Below are 21,990 nucleotides of genomic sequence, written 5' to 3'. Positions count from 1 at the left end.
CACACAAATCTATTAAATAATTAACTAATAAGATTCCTAGCCTTATTAGTAAACATAGTACAACGCTCGTGGATGTTCAATATTCGATATCTATTCAATAAACGACAGTGATTTTATTGACCTGTACACAGTTAATCAGTGTATGATCATAAGTTACACGTGATCATGTTTCATGTCGCACAAAACTTGCCATCTGATACATATATGCTTCTTATTGCCATTAGACAGCTAATGCTTTTGAAGCATTTACAGGAATATCTATTTTGTACCCTTTAATTAGTGATGAGGCTGTTAATAAAGACACCTATAATACTGACCTGAACCAGAACCTTAACTGCAAAATCACAATGCCAATGTAATATCATATTAATGTAGATTAACAGTAATTCTTATACTGATAGGGTATAATGTCACATCTACACAATTATAGGTCAATGTCAATTTTCCTGTTTTTCGAATGTGAAGGGTGGTGGGCTAGGCGTTCCTCATGGCATTATTTCATCAGAGGCGGGCACTTAAGTAAAACACCAACGCCTTCCTGACAGATATAGTACTCATTGTTCGTCATTTTATTGCATGACTGTAGAATCTACTCCTTTTAACTATAGTATATTCATGGTCATCATTTTCTTCATCATTTTCTTCAAACAACTTATCAAAGTTGGTTTGAACTTAGCAAACCATTCTCAAAAATATGTAATGTGATCTACTCCACTTCACACAAGAGACAAAACACAAGAGGACAACAAACGATCTCATGCCTATATCATAATTGTATGCCTTTCTTCGAAATTTGTTATGACGGTTTCTCTCTTGCACACAATAGCTGTTTAGGACCAACGTGGCCCTTTTTGTGATTATTTGTTTAATATGTATGTTTAAAAAGGGAGCATACATACTTCTAAAGACTGATATCTCCGTAGGAAGATTCTCTATGAATACAATTTTATGGCTTCCCGGCCATTCTGTACACTTGGAGGAACAACTGCGACGTCATAAAAGAAACGTTTTTTCCTGATTATACGCAGACGTCGTTTAAACAGCGGTCTTTCCTTTTGCTGTTCAAATTAAATAAACGTCAGAATTTTCAATGGAAAGAAATAGGGCGGATGTAAATATATGACATTACTTGCATATTGTGTTTCGTTCTGTCTCACGGATACGAAACGCTGCCTGAGGCGTAAATGATCTGTAGAAAAGCAGGACAGCATTTTGCATTGAATTTTGCGAACCAATACCTTTCTTCTGTCATAATAGGCAAGTAGAGGCGGCAGATGTATTTCTTTCAAAATGATTTAAGAGTACACATTTATGTCGAGAAGAAAGTAAAAAGAAGTGCTGTTGAGTATTTCGCCACAGAATTCGCTCCTTTTCTTGTTTTTCATCAGCAAGGTGCGATAACTCATTTTTTAAACTTGACTCGAATTTATGACAGCATTATTTCCCTTCCTAATACTGCCTCTGTACTCGTATTGATTACTGCGGCGCATGCGCAAGTTTCTTTACACAGTGGTATTGCTCTTGTTCATAAGACAAATATAAATAATTGTAACAGGTAGTACTTTATGATTATAAAAATATTTCATTTAGAAACAGGTTTCAGCTGAAAGCATGTGAACCTGATGTGATGTAGACAAGAAAAATGGACAGTTTTAAGATGGTGCTATAACACAATAGTTTTAAGAAAAGGAATATAGATAGGAAAGTATGGCCATTGCAGTGATTTTCAGGTAATATTTTTATTTTAATTTTCATGTAAAAACATATCTTTTGTGGATATTGTGTACGTTAGAAGATTTTATATTAAGTAAAAAAGATTTTGTTTTCAAATTAATAAAACGGATTTATAATTATATAAAGCGATAAACCATAAAGTATTAGGTTACATATAAAATGGTATCTTATTCGCAATCCATTTCATTAAAAAAATTATCCTTTTTATAAATATGAAAGTCAGTTTTTGCTTATCATATTATTTAGGAATTTATATAAAGCAGAACCATATTTTAGATTGTCGTAACATTTCGAAAAGTTTATACGCCATCGAAAGAATTAATTCGGCGTATAACGGATTCGTATTTTTTTACATAATATTAAATTATTATTATGGTTCTTCTGTGTATTATTTCGATTCAAATATGTATTTTGTTAACAAGTAGATGAAATATTCAACGTGAACGTATGGCGTCAAGTAACGAATTACGAAAAGTAACACGTCCCAAGGAATAACTTGTTGATATTCTGTGCGCTTAATAACCATACACATGCAGTGTGTTTGAACTGGACGTAACATCGCTCTGTTACATCATTGTGATCATGAAACGTCTTTTATATAAAATAGTAGATCAACTCATTTGGTGATGGTAGCACTCTTTCTCGGAGCCTTTATGGCGCCAAATAATATGACAATATAACAAATGTAGATTTATTTTTCATATTAGAATCATCGTTTAATACAGTATTTTTTCCGCTGCAAATAATAATCAGTATTTGTCAACCGCAGGCCTCGTTACGAAGAGAGATTTTTCTGTGTTTGGCTCTTTGTCAGCTCTGCTTTATGTATTTTAATTCGTACTAAAAATTGCCAGTACTTTGTTTCTGAATGGTCGGATTAAGATTTTTTTTTCAATAATAAATTATAATTTGATTAAACAGCTCCTAACGTTCGGATATTTTTTTCTTATAGATTAAAATGTTATTGAAATATGACGCATTCAAACTTCAGGATACATTGAGAAATTGTAACCAATAATTCTTCATATATTTCTACAGCCACTTAGTTAATTGGTAATTTATAAGGTCCTTTTTTTAAACAGGTTTGTACTGGTACAGAATCCAGGAAGACTGGTTAAGTTAACTGCCCGCCGTTTCATAACTGGAACACTGTTGAAAAACGGCGTTAAATCCAAAACAAACGAAACAAATCAATAAACCGGCGTTTAAAACAAAACAGGTCTAGCATATGAGGGCATTTTTTTTCGTTGGTGTTTTCGCTGGGATATTTGGCAGACAAAGAGATAAAATGTTGGGCTTTTTATTGAGGGTAATGTCGAGCTTGTTGCTTCATAAATGAGAAAAAAATCCTCGGTTCAATATCCAAAACAATGAAAATCTGGCCATGGATTAGCCATCTGTGTGATTATTTGGTGGTCTTTTTAATTCCGCAAAACATTCCTTTAGATGCCTCTTTCTATCCTCAAAACTTAGTAGGAATCAGGTTTTTATTAATTCACATTGTGTATAGACAAAATTGAAAATACTTACTTCAAAACGACAACAATCTCGTTAAAGTATCACGTTGTCCGATCTGGTGTCATGTTGTCCCGTGGTGTCGCGTTATCACGTTATAGTGTGCCAGATGTAATCCCGCCTATGATCTTTTCCGATATATCTTTACATGTTTAATTTAATGTTGAAATCTTATTAGCGTGTTTCTTCCTTAACCGCTAGCCTCCGCAGCAATGACTGGTATAAAGCGTTAGAGCAGGTTTCACTTTAATGATATTTCCTGGAGTTAATGCCTTTCGGTGATTCTTTTATTATCATGAAACCTTGCTAGCACATTTCGTTCTATATTGCTAGTCCATAAATTTCACAGCAATGATTTGTTATATTCAAATGTTCCGGTTTATGATTTTTCGTGGAGGCAATGCCCTTGTTTTTAAATCATGAACCAGCTTGTCAGAACATCACCTCCCTCCTAAAACGCTCGCGGGAAATTGAGATTCTTCACAAATATGATTGTCCACAACATTATTGCATATATCATCGCGATAATCCGCTTATGCAGGTTTTAGATATTTGTTACGGAAGCTTGACAGCAAAATACTGATCAGAATTATGTTGAAACCCGCATCATATTCGCAGCAATGCAGGCAATTAAGGGAGTTTCTCTTGATAAACTGTCTGCTGAAAGGCATCGTGTATATGCGTTTTACATGAACGTTTTTGTGCTTTACATGGTATGGCTTCTGTTGTATTATGGTCTCACCTTTCTTGACACTGTCTTGTGACTTTGGGACATCCTGGAGTCTAACAGTGAGGTGCACTATAAACCAGTTTAATCTTAGTTCTAAGGCGGTGCACCAGTGTGTTTTTTTATTTGTTCGTTTTGTCACCATGTGTTTGCTTTTTCTGTATGTACGTGTGCACGTATGTTGCGTGTGCTAGTCGTGGTCATGTCCACGTGCACGTGCTGGAAGGCTGCGTTTTTTAGAACGTGGCTTTAACTGTTGGATATTCATCCTTTTCTGTTCGGTATGAAATACGGTAGTGAATTTCATCAGTACATAAACTATATATTAATGTACTTGTTTGAATGGTATAGCCCTTTGATGGTCGTTTCCATAATGAGTAATAAAATCTGTGAAAAGATCCTTTGGATCTTTAGAGGCACAGAACGCAACCAGGCAACATAATAGCAGACTCGGTTTGCTTGAGTCTGTTCAAGTCTGCACATTTCATCCTAAACTGCAGTTCGGAAATTGAAGGACTTTACGTTTCTGTCGGATGTTTGTTCACTGACTCTGTGGTTGAAATTTGATCCAACTTCGCGCAACAATTGATAATAACAGAACTTTCCTTATTCATATAATAAAAAAAAACAACATAACAACTTCATTACCTTTGACTGGATTGTTTTTCCTGAAATTTATAGAAACAGTGTACATTTACATAGCCATCTTAATTACACTTTAAATTACTGTCAGCAACACATCATAGCTATTCTAAGTGTTCATTTTCTTATTTCATTTTTTCATTTATATATTTATTTATTTATTTTAGTCTCATCTATTTACAAAACGTAAAATATAACTGCATTAAATACATAAATATAACATGTAAATAGCCATTCTAGTTAGAGTTATAAAAGGCCATTAAATTACATAGCATTTCAGTTATCAGTTATTTACTCTTACACATCAACTTTCGTTAAAGAAAGCTGGAAGCAGCATAAAATGGTGGCAGTGGTGTGCGTGCACGATTGCTAGCGTTTGTGTAGTGTGTGGAAGTGTGAATTAATAAACTCCATGATGAGTGAACGTATGTGTTGTTGAAAATTATTTGCATGAAATATAGGAAAGAAATACCTCGCTTGTAATTTTGTGAAAGGGTAAAATATAATAAATTTCTTCCTTATCCTATGTATATGATGCGGAATACTGTTTTATTCATATCCTTCCATCGCTTATCGCCTATTATCAAAGCGAGATGGACGGATGGCAGGATAGTAGGATGGTTAGATGAGCCATGGTAGGATAGTAGGATAGCGATAGTAGGATAGTAGGATAGCGATGGTAGGACGATATGATGATTTATTGCCATCATACTATCCTATTATTGCCATCCTACCATCGATATCCTACAATCTCCTTCCTACTATCCTACCATCGCACTTTTATAATTAGGCGATGGGCAAAACGGAATTTCGTAATTTGACACTTGTATATGATATAAAGTAATTTTGATGTATTTCAAATGCCACTTACTATTATAACGCGGAAAGAAAAGACGGTATGGCATAATGCGGTGTTATGACGTTATGATAGTAGGATGGTAGTACAGTAGAATGTAGGACAGTAGGTCATTGCATTTGTAAAACAAAATGAGAAAAAAACTCTTGATAATTGCGTTCGAATAATATAAACAGGTAGAAACCTTAATACTGTAAATGTAAGGAAATTCAAAAAAATGAAGGAAAAAAAAACAACGTCTTATATAAACTGGAGATATATGTAGCTATTTTTATTCCAAGAAGAATGGCGGAATAGGTTTCCCGTTGAATCCTTTGATAGAAATTATAGATTTAAATTCAGAATTTAAACAAACAATAGCAAAACTCATTCGGTCAGATGTTTTGAATCTACTGATAACTTCTTGTTACTGTTTACACTTACCATTGTTTCAAAAGTGTACGAGTACTTTATACGAATAAAAATTTATATATTTATCATACTAGAATGTCTTACAGCTTTAAATATATCCATAATGTTTCTGTCAAACAAATTATGTCATACATTGTAGATACTAGTTTAAACTTTGATCTTCCCTATTCAGTTTCAAATAAGCTCCAGTATTGTAGTATCAGCCAAGGATGAGAAAACAATATCTTAGAACTTTTCATTTGGAACAATAGAAAAGTCAGTTTGGGAAGTTTCTTGATTGGCTACTTAATGCAAGTGGCTGCTTAATTAATATCTGTAGGTGACCGCTAAGGTAGGATGTACTGTATACCTCTATCACAATAACATTAAATGTGTGCAAAAAGTCTCTTTTCTTTGAATTTTTATTTCATCTTACACCTCATCCTCTCAGCGTTCAAATTTAATTTATTGAATTTCTTTTTTTTTTATTGTCGAAAAATGACAATATGCCTGTGCGTGTGCTAGTAGCATTAAAGATCTACACATGTCATACTAGCCAGTCGCTTTTACAAGAAGCCACAAGTTCTCTTTCTGTTCCAAGAATCTATACCCGTGGGGAGATTCAACTGACCCACACAAACGGAAGAGGATTCCCTTTTTCACATCAGCTTCAGAATTGGTTGCCCTACTCCCTGACTCCCCTATATATGTAATAAAATAGGCCTGTTAAAACCCACCAAATAGCTATTTCCAAACATTTACAAGGATTGCATTTTTAATTTGTGTAACATTCGGATCCCGAATTGAAATTCGCACCCCTCCCATCGTCATTTCATACTTTGGCACTTATAACCGGAGCAATAATTTACGGAACCTTGGGATCGGCAGGTTAGATGTTGATGACATGCTCCATCAGAAAAGTTTACATACCTACGTTTTCTGGCAATTTCATGTTTAATTTCCTACAATATAAATTCATATTTTTTCTAAACCTAATCTGTTAAAAATAAACAGATGAATTCTTTTGTGCCAAAAGCAAAATCATTTGAAACTTAATGATTTATCATTATATTTTATATGTACATGTGTATTTCATTTTTATCAAAAAATCATTGACGGACAACGGTGCGGTTTGGTTTATTTTCACTTATTTTGAAGAATATTAAGCGTGAAGTTGCTGTTGAAGCGTCATATGCAGACGATAGGTAATGCCGCGTGGACATGTGGTATCACGATCAATTGATGAAACTTCATTTATCATGGTGTAGTCATTAATTAATATGCATTTGAATGTTCTTTTCAACCTAATAAAGTATTTTGATAATACGTCGCAAACAATTTATTAAAACGCCTTATCTCTGTGGTGAGTTATACTGATATCCAGTCTTTTTAGCAACATCCTTTAGCAAAATAAGTAATGTGTTGCATCCGAGACAGACACATTACAAACGAACCATAAATAGGGATTAGTACCCGTGGTAGATCGCGGAGTGAAAAGGTAATTTTTCTTTAAATAAAAACAACGCACGAAAGTGTGTTTTTCATAACATATATTCTATTTTTTCTTCGGGGAGCCCCCCACAAACCCTCCTATGGGGAGAGTGAGAACATAACCTCCCTAACTAACCGCTATCGGTGCTTTGTCTATACCATTCAAATTTATCTAACAACCACGAACACTTGCTACGGCCATGGAAGCAATAAAACAAATCGGGAAGGTAGAGCTACGAGGGTAGAGTCAGTGTTCGCGCATATAAGTAGTTTTTATAGTTTTGTAAATTTTAGAAGAAAAATACAGGGCTGTAGCTTTGCTGATTTCAAGTATTTGGTGTACGATGTCGATATATAGAACTATAAAAACGCCCCCATACACAAAAATAAAAAACTGATACGACTGATACAAGTCACCTCGCAAATGTTTTATATTGCATTTGTTATGGGGAAATGTTAGGAGAAATATCAAATCTGGACGTTTCAATCATTCATTTAAGATGTTCCACGTTTTAAAGAAGTTTTATCTAGTACAGTGAGTGATAAAACCTTAAATTTCTATTGCATGCGTATATTCTGAAACTATAGCACACGGTATGAATATGGATTTCATATCGTAACATATTCAGGCCTCCTGCAGCTGTTGCAGCCGTTGTTATTCATATAATAAAGTAAAATAACCTGCTCAAATGTTACTAATTTCATACAGGTTTATCATCAACGCAAAAAAAATCAACAAATTTAAAGTTTTTACCACTATTACAGTAAATGGATGTCAGGATAACATTTTGATATCATTTCATGATTCAGACACATCAGTAAAGGAATTTAAGTAGTGCTCGATAGATTTGTCAGATATAATACTGAATCAAGTTTTGCGGTTAAAGACTGGGTATTATATTAACTTGATCATTCATGTAAACACATACCCTTGTATCGTAATATATAAACACAGTATCTACAATACTATGGAAACTGCTTGTATATAACGTAATGAACGCCGCAATGTACTAGTATATTTTTTTGTTTTTTAGTTGCTGTGATCTCATTACCTGGTAACACAGGACTTACTGTATATCTCTATCATAGTAGGACTAAATGTGCTAAACGTCCCTTGAATTTTTTATTTTATCAAACACCTCGCCCAATCAGCCTTCAAGTGTTATTTGTGGAATTTCGTTTTACTTTTATTTTTTATTGTCGAAAATGACGATATGATTGTGCATATATTCGTATGCCGAAAAACATACCTATCATGAGCATTGTAGATCTACGCAGGACATGCTGGCCATTCACTTTGACCAGAAGCCAATTCTTAAACTTTCCTCTTGGGAGGTTCCACAGACCCACACAAGAGGAAGATGGTTGATGATTCCTCTTTTCACACCCTACTGGTGAATAGCTTCAGAATTGGTTGCGTATGACACGCGAATTGCACAATAAATCCCAGAACATATGTTCTCAAGTGAGAACTTAACTTCTCGGCTGCTCACCAAGAACCTAGATTCTCACTTCAGTTCACAAGTTGTTTTATTTTTCAAAACCTATGTTGTGAATTAAAGAATGAACAATATTTCGGTAGGGTTTACACATGTATAAACACCAGAATAAATGAAACCCAAGAATGACAAATAGTTGTTAATTCTAGGTACATGTATTTGGATCGCCGTAAAACGAATAGGACTAGCTAATGATTCCTTCGTTTCTGTTTTTGCCACTAAAGAAATATAATTCCTATATCTGCTTATTATTTTACAAATAGTACTTACTGTATAAAGAATAAGAATAACCGATTTAATTATATCCAATTATTTGAACCTATCATACATGCAAATGTACAGGCTCCGACTATCATCTATTTCAGGTAATGGAATGGATATGGATTTTGAAATTAACAACATCTTATCATCATTCAAAAACGTTTATAAGTTTTTAAAATTTGTACGTATGTTTTTATTTCACGTGATTTCTAGAGAAACCTGGACGTGATGATAAAGAAATTTACATCTTTAAAAATGTTTGTAGTTACTTCTAAATATCAGAAATCGTTAATTATATTATGGTAATTGGAAATTCCAATATGACGCATATTGTGCGAAGAATATTCCTCAAGCCGATAACCGATATCGGTAAGATTTTCTATATAGAAATAAACGGGACATGTGCACATTTATTTAATATAGAATACACTAAAAATCAGAATTCTTAGGTACAAAAGATTAAACATATTAAATGTTTCATTTATCCCGTGTTTTTTATTTTTTTGTTGTTTTTTTTTTTTTTTTTGTTTTTTTTTTTTTTTTGAAAAATAAATTTTATCTTTAATTTTGATAGGCCCCAGGCCATGCTTCATAATGCCATCATTCTGTCTTTTTGCTCCTTCTGTTTCTATATTAAATGTCTAAATATGGTCAAGTATGGGTCATTTAAAGTACAATTGTTTTTAAACCATTACTTTAAAACATTAGATACAAACCTTTTCATACTGTCATAAATATCTTTTGAATTTTGCATGATATTTAATTTGTGTTCACTTATTTTGAAAAATAACGAGCTTCAGCGCAAAGTAATTGTATCGCCACATACAGACGACTGCTAGTGGCGCGTTGACATTATGATGAAAAGATTAAATTTAACATACTGATTTATCATTTTAGTTATTATGTATTTCATTTTTCTGAAAAAATATTGATGGACTACAATACGGTTTATTTTCACAAAATATATTTCGAAGAACAACTTACTTTAGCGCGACGTTGTTGTTGCAGCGTCATATGCAGACGACAGGTAATGTCTATCATGATAATTGATTAAATTTGATTTTAGTTCAAATAACCAAGCTCTTCGAATGGTTTGTCGTGTAATTTATCACGGTGCAGAGTTCAGATGCGCAGGAATTGAACCACGAGGACGTTAGTCCAAGTGGTTAAATATCTAAGCATCTGAACTATGAACCTTGGTAAATTAGAGCTATACTATTTCTTTCAATCACATATCCAGTCTTTTTAGCAACATTCTCGTCATTGGATGATAAGAGCTTCTGTTATAGAAAAATAATGTCATTTTCCTCATGTGTGCAACATAACATTGCTCAGGACCCTCCGTCCCCATCCCCCAGCAGCGACAGAGTGTGGGACACACCCTCCCACAGTTACTCCGTCGGCGTTTTGCCTATACCATTCAAATTTGTCCAACAACCACGAACAAATGCGCATACTTATTTGCCTCGGTAAAATTTAGTCGCTCGCTACGGCCATGACAGGCCCGTAGCTACACTGAGGCCTCCCTGTTTTTCTGCCAAGGTTATGAGAAAAAAAAGGATATGTTTTGAGTCACAATCTTAAAAGGCATAACCGAACTGAGGCACTATTATTATCCCCCCGCCAAAGGCGAAGGGGATATTAGAAATGCTCTCCGTGCGTGCGTCCGTCCGTCCGTCCGTCCGTCCGTCCGTGTGTCCGCAACGATATTTGTCCGGAGCATAACTCCAAAAGTACTGGAGGGATTTTCTTCAAACTTCATACACTGATAGAACACATTGGGAGGAAGTGCAGTGTGCAAGAACAATAACTCTACCTTGCCTATTTTTTGAGTTATTCCCCTTTATCATATTTTCTTTAAAAAATTTGTCCGGAGCATAACTCCGAAAGTACTGGAGGGATTTTCTTCAAACTTCATACACCGATAGAACACATTGGGAGGAAGTGCAGTGTGCAAGAACAATAACTCTACCTTGCCTTCTTTTTGAGTTATTCCCCTTTATCATATTTTCTTAAAACATTTTGTCCGGAGCATAACCCCAAAAGTACTGGAGGGATTTTCTTCAAACTTCATACACTGACAGAAATCATTGGGAGGAAGTGCAGTGTGCAAGAACAATAACTCTGTCTTGCCTATTTTTGGAGTTATTCCCCTTTATCATATTGTCTTAAAAACATTTGTCCGGAGCATATCTTCTTCATGCATGAAGGGATTTTGATATATCTTGGCACAAATGTTTACCACCACGAGGCGGAGTGTCATGCGCAAGAACCAGGTCCCAAGGTCTAAGGTCAAGGTCACACTTAGATGTCAAAGGATACAAGAATGAAAACCTTGTCCGGAGCATTTCTTCTTCATGCATAGAGGGATTTTGATATAACTTGGCACAAATGTTCACCACCACGAGACAGAGTGTCATGCGCAAGATCCAGTCACTAGGTCTAAGGTCAATGCCACACTTAGAGGCCAAAGGTCAGATTCAAGAATGACTTTGTCCGAAGCATTTCTTCTTCATGCATGGAGGGATTTTGGTGTAACTTGGCACAATTATACGCCATCATGAGACAAAGTGTCATGCGCAGTTCCCTTCTTTAGAATTACTTCCCTTTGTTGTTACTTTGAATAGCTTTTATTGTAATTTTTTCATTACTAGTCGTAGGGAAAAATTGAGACCACTTTTCTGTAATACAACATGCATGCTATATCCAATTATGAGGTGTATTTTGACCAGTCTGTACCTGATAAAGATTTTTGTGTGGACTTGCAATTTTTTTTTTTTTTTTTTTTAAGATTAACTTCCCTTAGTTGTTACTATAAATAACTTATATTGTAACATTTTTATAATTGACCGAAGGGAAAAAACAAGACCACTTTTCTGTGGTACAACATAGATGTTACTCTCCAATTTTAGGTGTATTTTATTATATATAAGGTTTCTCTTCCTGGTAAGGAGTTTTTTGTGGACTTAAAGAAACAAAAGACTTACAATGATTACTAAACAACAACAAAATTGACATTCCATTTGCAAATACAGCTGCTAGAGTAAAGAAATTTGCTGTGACGGGCATATATTGTGACATTCTGGCACTCTTGTTCCCTGTTAGCTTTCCATTCCTTCTTTTTACAGTAGCCATATAGAAAAACATCACAGCTATACTGTTCATGAAAATTAATAAAATTTAGCAGTAAACCATCTCACTACTGACTAATTCTTTCTTCCACATCTTTAAAACCCCTGATGCGGACCACAACTAAACGGTTCTTCAAAGCTTTCCCCAAAATTAATACTTTCAGACACTAACTTGCCAGGCACTTTAGCCTTCAATTATAATATGCCCGGCGGGGGGATTAGCCATGTGTAACATGGCTCTTGTTTTATTTTATTTTATTTTGTTAAACTATTTTCCGCCAATTTTTTAATATCACGAATAAATACATTATACATGGCCGTAGCGAGAGACTAAATTTTACCGAGGCAAACGAGTATGTGCGTTTGTTCGTGTTTGTTAGGTAAATTTGAATGGTAAAGGCAAAGCCCCGACAGGCATTCATTTGGAAGGTTGTGTCTGGGGGCTCCCAAAAAAATAGGATATATGATATGAAAACCACACTTTTCCCTAAAATCAAAGTTCTGTCTAATGTTGCCTTCCTGCTGAAAAGGACATTAGTTTTCTATAAAAAGTTCTTTTTTCATACAATGACAAGGATGTTGCTACAAAGACTGGATATCAGTATAACTCACATCAGAGGTAAGAGAAAAATGCGTTTTAACAAATTGATCATTTAAATTCTAAATTTGACGTGGAACTTATTCTGCCACGCTCTTAGGAATAAAAATAGCTAAATACGTGTACGTCTCCCATTGGTAAAAGACAGTGTTTTTTCCTGCTATTTTTTAATTACCTTACATTTACAGTATTATCGTGTGTTTTTTTCTGTTTATATTATTCGAACGCAGTTATTAGGAGCTTTTCTCTTACGTCTCCCATTGGTAAAAGACACTGTTTTTTTCCCTGCTTTTTTTTTAATTACCTTACATTTACAGTATTATGGTTTTTTCTGTTTATATTATTCGAACGCAGTTATTATGAGCTTTTTCTCTCATTTTGTTTTACAAATGCAATGACACTGCAACTTAACAAATTGTTCGCGAAATGAAATTAAAATAAAACTTCATTTGGTTGAAAAGAAATTTCAAATCCATATCAATTAATAATTACAGCATAAGTGGAGTTGCATCAACTGATCACGATACCACATGTTCTACCAATCGTCTGCTTCAACAAGAATTTCGCGCTTAATATTCTTCAAAATAAATAAAAATAAACCGTGCCGTTCTCCATCAAGGATATTTTGATAAAAATGAAATACATATAAACTATAATGATAACCATACTTTGAAATAAAAAGGTTTGAAAAAAAAAATATTGTAGGAAGTTAGACATAAAGTAGCTAGAAAATGTAGGTATGTAAACTTTTCTAGTGCCCCTACCTCCCGATCCCAAGATTCCGTAAATCATTGCTCCGGCTATAAGTGCCCAAGTACGAAATGACGATGGGAGGGATGCGAATTTTAATTCGGGATCCGAATGTTACACGCATGAAAAATGCAATCCTTGTGAATATTTGAAAATAGTTCTTTGGTTTGTTTAACAGGCCTATTTCATTACATATATATGACATTTATGTTGATCTGTGATAGAAGTATACAGTACATTCTGCGTTAGCGGTCAGTTACAGGTATTAAACATTAAGTAGCCAATAAAGAAACTTCCCAAACTGACTATTCTATTATGCCGAATAAAAAATACTTACAGGCAACACTTTGGCTGATGCTACAATACTATTAAAAGCTTATTTGAAACTGAATACTAGGTAAGATCAAAGTTTAAACTGGTATCTACAATGTTTGACATAATTTGTTTTAGACAGACACTATGGATATATTTAAAGCTGTTAGACTTAATGTGTACTCCAAGAATATACTTTTTCTAGCATGATAAATATATAAATTTTTATGAAATACTCATGAGTACAATTTTGAACCAATGGTAAGGGTAAACGTGTAACAAGAAGTTATCATTAGGTTCAACACATCCGACCGGAAGAGTTTTGCTATTGATCATTTAAATTCTAAATTTGACGTGGAACTTATTCTGCCACGCTCTTAGGAATAAAAATAGCTAAATACGTGTACGTCTCCCATTGGTAAAAGACAGTGTTTTTTCCTGCTATTTTTTAATTACCTTACATTTACAGTATTATCGTGTGTTTTTTCTGTTTATATTATTCGAACGCAGTTATTAGGAGCTTTTCTCTTACGTCTCCCATTGGTAAAAGACACTGTTTTTTCCCTGCTATTTTTTTAATTACCTTACATTTACAGTATTATGGTTTTTTCTGTTTATATTATTCGAACGCAGTTATTATGAGCTTTTTCTCTCATTTTGTTTTACAAATGCAATGACACTGCAACTTATGCCCATATGACCAAGTAACGAAATCCAAGCAACTAAAAGGGCAAAACACTTACCTTGTCATAGGTATGCATTTCGCTATTTACATTTAAAAGCAGTTTCACCATCTTTTCATAGTATTTTAGATAATTTTAGTTTGCATTTAGCGGCGTTTAGATTATGACGCAAATGTATCTGATATCATATACTATTATTTTGATACAGTAAACATTTTTTGACCGGTAACTTGATTCAGTATTATATCTTATAAATCTTTTGAAGATTACTAAGATTTCTTTACTGGAGTGTCTGAGTCATAAAAGGATATCAAATTATGTTAACCTGACATCCGCTTCTTGTAAAAGTGGTAAAACTTGTGTTGGTATTAACCAGTATGGTATCATCTACATTTAAGCAAGATGAACATTTACAATGAAATAAAAGTGCGCGTCTACAGTCGAAATTATTAAATGAATGACAGTTGTGAAATATTTACTTAGCTGTAGGACTAGGAGTACAAAAATCTGCATTAAGCAACTTTGAAATCTATATGCAAGTACATCTATTTTGACCGTATCCCAGAGTTTCGGATATGCATATGCAACAGAAGTGTTTTATCAACCACTCCACTTGCTAATAAATTTCATTAAAAAAGGAACGTCTTAATTGAACGACTGAAACGTGGAGGTCTGATAATTCTTCGATAATTCTTTAAACATATCCTCGTAAGTAGGGGACCAAACAAGAGGGCCATGATGGCCCTGTATCGCTCATCTGAGTACCATTGCTCAAAATGATATGATCAAGTTTTGACATAGAGCACATAGGCATACACATTAAATATCATCAGGATAGTCATTTTCTTGTAACAGTCCCTTTTGACCTGGTCAGGGCCAGTTTACATACCAAGTTTAAGGGTCCTAGGCTTAAATGCTGCATTTTTGTACTAACATGACTATTCCTTACCCTGGAAGACTTAAATAACATTTAAAACCAATTTTTAGATGCTGCTGATATTATTCGTTTACATAAAATAAAGGAAGGTAATTTGTCATAAATTCAGTCAAAAGTTATCTACCCTGATTGTCCGATGGCACAAATGACATTTCAAATCAGTATCTTCATTGGTTACTGAGAATCATCCATTTTAATTTGAAACAAATGGAGGTAATTTGACATAAAATCAGTCCATAGCTATCTACCCTGATTGCCTCAGTTCAACTAAAGACAATAATGAAATTTCAAATGAGTTCTATAAATATTTACCGAGATAAATCCATTTTTATTAAAATTAGGGGAGGTACTCATGCTTTGGTATATGCATGTAGAAGATACAAAGTACAAGCCTATACAACAATATATTAGTAAAGTATTCATATCGATAAATGTTCAATCAAGAGTTATCTAATATGACTATTTCTTACCATGGAAGACATAAATAACGTTTCAATCCAACCTCATTAGAAGCTGCTAAAGTGTATTCATTTAGATAAAACATTAAGGGAGGTAATTTGTCATAAATTCAGTCAATATGTATCTTCACTGATTGTCCAAGTCCATCTGTTGACATAAATGAAATTTCAGATCAGTATCTTCATTAGTTACGGAGATATACCCATTTTAATTTGAAATTTGATATAAAATCAGTCCATAGTTATCTAATCTTATTGTCTCAGTCCAACTAATGACAATAATGAAATTTCAAATAAGTCCTATAAGTACTTACTGATATAAATCCATTTTGATTATAATCAGGGGAGGGGGGTGTAATCAGATATAAAATAACTCTGGAACCTACGATTGGATCTGACAGATTCGTCATGGAATCCAAGATTTATTGTTGTTGAAGATATTTTGGAAGTTTGTATCAAATCAAACCATAAATGAAGTCTCTATATGGCTGCAAAAGCCAAAATAGCAAATTTTTGACCTTTCAGGGGCCATAACTCTGGAACCCATAATGGAATCTGGCCAGTTCAAGAAATGAACCAAGATCTTGCGGTGATACAAGTTGTTTGCAAGTTTGGTTAAAATCTAATCATAAATGAAGCTGCTATTGTGCAGACAAGGTCAAAATAGCTAATTTTGTCCCTTTCAGGGACCATAACTCTAGAATCCATAATGGGATCTGGCCAGTTCAAGAAAGGAACCAAGGTCTTATGGTGACACAAGTTTTGTGCAAGTTTGAATAAATTCAAATCATAAATGAAGCTGCTATTGTGCAGACAATGTCAAAATAGCTAATTTTGGCTCTTTCAGGGGCCATCACTCTGGAACCCATGAAGGAATCAAGCCAGTTCAAGAAAGGAACGAGGATCTTATAGTGATACAAGTTGTGTGCAAGTTTGGTTAAAATAAAATCATAAATGAAGCTGCTATTGTGCAGACAAGGTCAAAATAGCTAATTCTGGCCCTTTCAGGGGCCATAACTCTGGAACCCGTAAAGAAATCTGGCCAGTTCAAGAAAGGAACCAAGGTCTTATGGTGATACAAGTTGTGTGCAAGTTTGGTAAAAATCAAATTATAAATAGAGCTGCTATTGTGCAGACAAGGTCAAAATAGCTAATTTTGGCCCTTTCATGGGCCCTAACTCTGGAACCCATAATGGGGTCTGGCCAGTTCAAGAAAGGAACCAAGATCTTATGGTGATGCAAGTTGTGTGCAAATTTGGTTAAAATAAAATGAAACCTCTATCTTGCAGAAAGGAAATTGTTGGCGCACGCACGGACGCACAGACGACGGACGAAGGGTGATCACAAAAGCTCACCTTGTCGCTATGTGACAGGTGAGCTAAAAATTGAAATCTTAATAATTTGCGCAAATGATTTGAAACAGTTTTTATGAAGGGGAAGAGGCGTGGGTATGTGGTGTTTAAGACCAAAAAATCAACCTGGCTACGGTCCTATATTTTCTTCTGAAATACAAATCTACAAAAATACAGTTTACTAATATATGCAAATATTGGCAAACATTGGCACTAGCCTAATACCCTCGCCTGATCTGTTTTATTGCTTCTTTCGATACTTGATAGAATTAAGCCCAGCTCTAGCTGAGGAAAGTCGAGCGTGCTGTCTTTGCTGTCTTACGGAGAGCTCTTGTTTTTATTGAGCATTATTGTAATTTTATATCAGTTTTTAATCAACAATTAGCAACTTTTACAACATTTCGGTTTTAAGACTGTAATTACATGTACATGTGAGAGGTAGACATAGTGTAGAATACAAATGTGTCTTATAGTTCTAATGTATTTAATGACTGTGTACTGATATTTAAATATGCTAATTATTTTATGTACCTGTAATGAGGCTGCAATAAAGGCTAAATATTCGATATTTTACCCCTTTTTGCTTTTAGGCTTTGTCTAAGTTTCAAAGCTATATGTAAAACAGTTTACACTAAATATGAACTGGTACGAAAAACTTAACACCAAGATGTGTACGTTAAAATGGGCCATAATTCAGTCAAAATCCTTGACAGAGTTTTTTACTCTAGCCTCAAACTTGACAAGGTGATGGTACACAAGTGTTGAAAGTTTCAAAGCTATATGACAAAAGGATTTGTCAAAATGTGAACTGATACGAAAAACTTCACCAAGGTGACGACGACGCTGTTGTGAGTAGGATAGCTCTCCTTATTCTTCGAACAGTCGAGCTAAAATGAAGATTTAGGGAGACATTTTGCACACATTTGATAAAAATATAATCTATTAAACCGTAATAGAGGTATAGAGTAAATCCTGCCTGAGCGATCAACTGTATTAAATTGTTATTCAACAAAAATTTCAGCAGTCATCTTTCTTAAGCAGTCACGCTGAGTCGCTCCCTTTGATGGCTGCTTAAGATAGGTTTGCTATAGGCCCATTCGACTTTGTTTGCTAAAATCTCTATTGTTTTTAAATGGAAAGTACTTCAATATTGTTTTCATATATGGGCAACACCATGAGCCCTCATCCTTGGCAGTGATACTACAATTAAGGAGCATATTTGAAAATGAAAGGGGAAGATCAAAGTTTGGATTTGGTATCTACAATGAATTACTTAATTTGTTTGACACAAATATTATGGACATATTTAAAGCTATGAAAACTAAAAGTGCTATACGAGTATATACTTTTCAAGTATGATAAATTCGATTAAATTAATCGTACAATCTTGAACAATGCATTGTATATAACGTAGCAATGGTAATCGTGTAATTAGACTCCACACTAGTGACCGAAAGAGGTTTAAATTTTGAATCGGAAAATTGTTTCGCTACTCTTCATGGTATAAAAGTAGCTAAATGCGTTTCCCATTTCTACAAGACGGCAATCTTTTGAATATCACATCTTCCATTAAATCATTTCATTTACAGTATGAGGCAGCTGTCTGTTTCTATTATTCGAACGGAGTTATCAGGTGCTTTTTATTCCTATTGTATTTCACAAATTCAATGACACTGCAACTTATGCCCATATTACCAAGTAATGAGATCCAAACAACTAAAAAGGCATAAAAACTTACTTTGCGGCATTCATTACGCTTCATACATTTTAAGATCTTTTTTTACCACAGTATTGTATATATTATTTCATTTAACGGGTTTAGATTACGATTAAAGTGTAACTTAATGAGTAACATTTTTGACTGCAAAACTTGATTTAGTATTATATTTGGTAAATCGTTTGAAGATTATTAAAATTGCTTTTCTTTACTTGCGTATCTGAATCATGAAATGATAACTTAGTATGTCAACCTGACATCAATTTATTGTTATAGTTGTAAAATCATTTGTTGAAAACCACTCACTGTACAAGTTAAACTTCAGTAAGAATGTGATAGGGTAGTAGGGCGGAAGGTAGACTTTAGTGCTATATTTAGATTTTTAATTTTAAGTACGGTCAAACTTGCCCGAGAGACCACAACAATCAATGACTCACATAATAACTCTACCTTGCATTCATCCATACATCTGTATGTCACAGATTAGTGAAAAGAAATTTCAATGTAATGTTAATTTTCTTGGTAAATACTGAATAGTTTTTTCTTGTTTTTTATACAGAATACAGAAAGCTTTATTCAGATTAGAGCCATGAGCTCCTCATCCCTACAACATATACATATTAAAGCAAGGTCATCAAATATTAAAACATTAATATTTAAAATGTAGTAATCGCTATAAGTGTCAATTAAATGTGTTATAATACAAAATATAAAAATTCACCTATAGTAAGATCAAGGTATCATCAGAATAAGGTATTGTTAAATAATAATTATGTACTTGGATATATACATTTTGAAATACTTATTTAATGTTCTAACGTATTTCCTCTTAGTTTCAATGCACAGTTGATAAAACAGGCTAAATTATTAAGTGTACCTTTGTTTGTACATGATAAAAAATTAATAAATTTCCACATATTTGGTCGTTCAAAGTAATATCTGTCAATATAACGTTTTCTCGCCATTTTATAACGCGGGCAAACACATATCATATAAAACTCATCTTCTATGTCACTAGAACCACATCACAGGTTCGTTCACTTCAGACAGTCATCATCTGGATCTACACATTTTTTGTTAAAGCCGTCTTTAAATAAAAGACGAATTTTGCTTAAAACACGGTTGTGACATCCTTTGTTAGTTTTGTCCATTATAATTATAGGTTATTGTTCCGATATCGCTCTATACACACGATTATTTTACTATACCTGTCCATTATTAACCTGTGACTGTCCATTCTTAAAATAATGGATACTTTAAGAATGGACAGTTACAGGTTATAATGGACATGCATAGTAACAACCTTGTATGTTGAGAGGTGTGAGTACACCAACCTATGAAATTCAAAAGTTTCGAAATATAAACTGCAACGTTTTACAGAAATTGTAGCTGCAACAAAAATTCTGATGGGGAACGTATGACTTGGACCCAAATCGGCCCCCAGATTATCAGTAAAATGAAAAGCAAAATATAGGCCAAAAGCAATTACAATTACAGAAAGTTAGTTTAAATCTTAAACCGTTAGAAAGCAGTAAAGTTCTCTTTCTGTACCCCTAAATCGCAAGTATCTCAGAAATACACCTGGTATGGCATTTTCAGCTGAAAATAGATAACGTAATGTACAAAAACTTTTTTTTTTCAAAAGTTGCATACCCACATTTCTTATGCAGTGTTCGTGTAAAATTTATTAAAGTTCTACCCAGAAATGTGCAAATTCAGCTTTCTACTACAAAGACAAAGAAAAAGAAGTCAAATGTCCTTAACTTTTACTACACGTTTCGGTATTACCGGAAACTTTGGTCGTAATGGTCTTATCATGACGATACAATATTCTTGTATTAACGATATTATTTATTGCTGGTTGATAGGCAGCGATAAAGGTTATCCTTGTGTGAAAAGAGGAACAGTAACTTCTTGTTGCAGTCAGCCAATTAAGGCTGAACCACTCTGTCCCCAAAATTAATGCAATGCGTTTTGACAAAACTTGTCTTTTTTGTTCACTTGGCCTTAACTGCACGTAAATTGTGAATTAGATTATTGCGAATGATTGGGTGTTTAAAGAAAACAACTTCTACACAAACAAAACTCCCCTTTTATAACTGACGCCCATTGATAGTTTAAACACTTTATTACGACAGCGAAACAAACTACCATAGCGATATTGATTTCCCATTAACGTATGCCTCGTTTATAATTATTTGTTAGCTCTAGTGCGCTTTTACACATTAGTCCAAGTTCATTTACCTACCGCCATTACACGGAATTGTTCCCAAAATGGAAAGGTAGGATTATATAACTCTCATGGAAATACTATTTTCATAATTGTTTTGATAGGATTAAAGGGGATTAAAGGGGACCAATTTGTAGATCTACTTCCATTAATTTATTTAAGAATTTTAGTAGTTTTCGTTTTTCCTTTGTCATCTATTAGGTTCGTGCATTAATTTTAATAAAGTTCTTAACATCAAGCTGTATAATTATAATTTCCTTTAGTTTTATTGTTGTGTATTTAATATTCATACATAGCTGATTAACTTCTTTTGTCTGATTCATGCCATATTCTGATATTCTATTTTTATTTAGTTTCTTAGACTATTGAATTTTTTACGTTATACATGTTATTGCAAACTACGGAAGATCGTCTGAACTTCTAGAGAATGAATATTACTCCTTAATATTGAACGTGTACACCCGGGGCAGTATGGGCATAACATTAATAAAATACGGCTGCGAACAGTATTCAATATATTAAAAAAGTATATTAATAAAATTAATATGCAGGTCGATTCCGTAGCTATACTTTTCTAGTTCTTCATTTTATAATCTTTTACGAGTTATAGATTCTAAAAGGTTAGACAACCAGATGATTTACCCAAATCTTTTTTTCTGATGTTGCATGCTGGTTATCAAATTCAAGACAATCTACAATGAAAAAGG

At 33.8% G+C, this 21,990-nt stretch overlaps 1 protein-coding gene across 1 annotated transcript in view; it reads left to right on the top strand.

Moving 5' to 3' along the window:
- Window positions 1-1,517: 1,517 nt before the first annotated feature.
- The window catches only part of LOC123548939 (uncharacterized), a 42,498-nt gene continuing 22,025 nt past the window's right edge, over window positions 1,518-21,990 (top strand). Inside the window, exon 1 of the mRNA XM_053545882.1 lies at window positions 1,518-1,730. The gene's annotated coding sequence lies outside the window, so the exon portion shown is untranslated. The remainder of the gene's footprint in view (window positions 1,731-21,990) is intronic.

This window comes from Mercenaria mercenaria, chromosome 6 (genome assembly GCF_021730395.1).
Source record: "Mercenaria mercenaria strain notata chromosome 6, MADL_Memer_1, whole genome shotgun sequence".
Lineage (NCBI taxonomy): Eukaryota > Metazoa > Mollusca > Bivalvia > Venerida > Veneridae > Mercenaria > Mercenaria mercenaria.
This window is presented reverse-complemented; position numbering and strand designations above follow the sequence as displayed.